Below are 2,505 nucleotides of genomic sequence, written 5' to 3' on the forward strand. Positions count from 1 at the left end.
GAGTATATGAAATTCAAGTTTCTGTGCATTGAATGATCTCATGGCTTTCTTTGGCATTGTTCCGTTGGTTGCAGGAAGAATGCAAGGATTTGCATCAAAGAATAAGAGATGGTTTACTTAATGGATAGCTGTAGATAGACTATAAACTATCTTACTGTGTTAATAAAGTGCAGAACAGTTAAGCTGCTTAGGCCTGGTGCTACTTCAACCGTTGAAGTTCAACAACTACTAGTATACTGCTTGATATTGGTGCTTTAACTTTCAAATTAGATACAGAAACCAAGGGCTAGCAATGGTGACAAAGAGCACTCGTCTATGCTCTCCGTTAAAAGAAGAAGTCTGCTGCCCAGAAATTTAAGAAGAATTATGCTACCCAGAAAGTTAAAAGAAGAAGTATGCTGCCCTGAAATTTAAAAGAAGAATTATGCTATCCAGAAAGTTAAAAGAAGTATGCTGCCCATAAATTTAAAGAACAATATGCTACCCAGAAAGTTAAAAGAAGAAGTATGCTGCCCAGAAATTTAAGAAGAATTATGCCAAAGCTAATTGAGAGAATAACTTACAGAGTATACTAATGGTATTTATATAATCATGTTGAACTGAGAGAATAACTTCCTGCTAATTGTACAGATGCATGAATGGGCAAAGTGACAAAAAGTTTACCTTATTTTTGGTAGCCATAGCTGGTGATGACTGTACTTTCCTTATTTTTGGTGTTTATATAATCATGTTGAATCTATACTGCCATAATAAAAGCTATGGTAATATGGTAACTTGTTTCTCTCAATTGAACTTTTAAAATCAACCTTTAAAATGTAATATTTTAGCAGCTTAACCTTTTTAGAAGACATATATATTTTCTCCTCGTGTGTTATATCCAAGTCTTTGGAGATCCAAATTAAGACTTGGATTCATTTTGAATGTTATAATGCAATCAACAACATTCAAAATAAGACACAAAGAATCCAGGTCTTGTTCATCTTCAAAATAGTTAGGCTAGAGACACAAGAAGAGAGAGTACAAGTGTCATTAAATTGAAAATATGAAAATTCAATTGATTTTATAGAGAGAAATTAACAAAGACGGAAGAGAGAGGAGAGAGAAATAAGAAAAAAAATAAGAAATTAAAAAGAGATAGAAAATATGGTATATTTGATTTTTATTTTTTATTTTGGGGTTTGTTTGCGATAATTAGATAATAAGAGGGTCAATTTATAAAAATAAATAAATATAATGATCAAATTAACTCGTTTCCCTCTGACTTTTAACACCGTTAGTCAATTTGGTATGTGTTTGCTAACGGAATCAAGTACATGGTACCACTTTGCAAACTTTTAAACCACATTGGTGTTGTTCGAAAATAGGTGTAACCACAAGGTTTATTTTTGTACTTTTCCCTAGATAAAAGTCAAGAAATTATAGTTTATTAAAGTATATATCGTTTAATAAAAAAAAATAAAATTAAAGTATGCATCCATATTTGAAAATTTGGAATTTCATACATATTATGAATTATTTGTCAAATTTATCTAATTTATCAATGTTAGGGATAAAATTGCACCATTTTAGACGTTAGGGTTAAAATTACTCCTGAACAAAATGTTAGGGGTATGTTTGCACATTAACCCTTAATTGGAATAAAAAGTTAAGAGTTTGTATTCATATGAAAATTTGTATTTAATTTCACAAGCTTTAAATTACATGTAAATTTATCTTTGTATGTATTTTGTATTTTTAATTTAAATTACACTCATTTTTACTTAATTTCATAGGTTTTTATCGAGCCAAAATTTTATCAAGCCGAGCTTTTATTTGGTATTCAATTTAGTTTTATTTTTAATAATATATTTATTTGTTATTCATATTATTATTATTATTATTAGAACTATTATTATTATTATAAGCTTATTAATGTCTAATATTATCATTAAAATTATTTTAAATCATTATTGTTAAGTTCGGTAGCATTCAGTTAAGGTAATTATCATTCAGTTCAGCTCAGTTCAGTTTTTTTGAGCGATAAATAAGAGAGCCTTACTCATTTAAGGGTTGTTTTCCTGAGTCATGTATATCTAACAAAAATGTACTTTAGTTTGGAATACAACTTCATTTCAATGGGTGAGTGAATAATAAAAGATATGGATGGAGCATGTGCTATATATAGAATTATTGGATTTATGAAATTTCCATTGTGATGAGTTCATGAATTGCTCCTGATGCAACAAACAGCGAAGCTTTGGTCTCCAGGACCATTTCATCATTTACCATGATGGTGTGCTGTCCCAAGTCCATGTTTCCACATGTCGAACTTGTGTTGATTTCATACAAAACCCTCAATTATGTGGTATTGCAGATTCAAAATCTCACGTATTTATCCATCATTTAATTCCTACACTGTTTGCAGAAGGAGGAATCTGCTATACCCATCCTGAAAAACATCCTGGTAAGGAGCTCTCAAGTTTTACACTCTGAGTCAAACCATCATTGTCAATAATTTCTGATCAC

The sequence above is a fragment of the Euphorbia lathyris genome, chromosome 3 (assembly GCF_963576675.1).
Source record: "Euphorbia lathyris chromosome 3, ddEupLath1.1, whole genome shotgun sequence".
In the NCBI taxonomy this organism is placed as follows: Eukaryota; Viridiplantae; Streptophyta; class Magnoliopsida; order Malpighiales; family Euphorbiaceae; genus Euphorbia; species Euphorbia lathyris.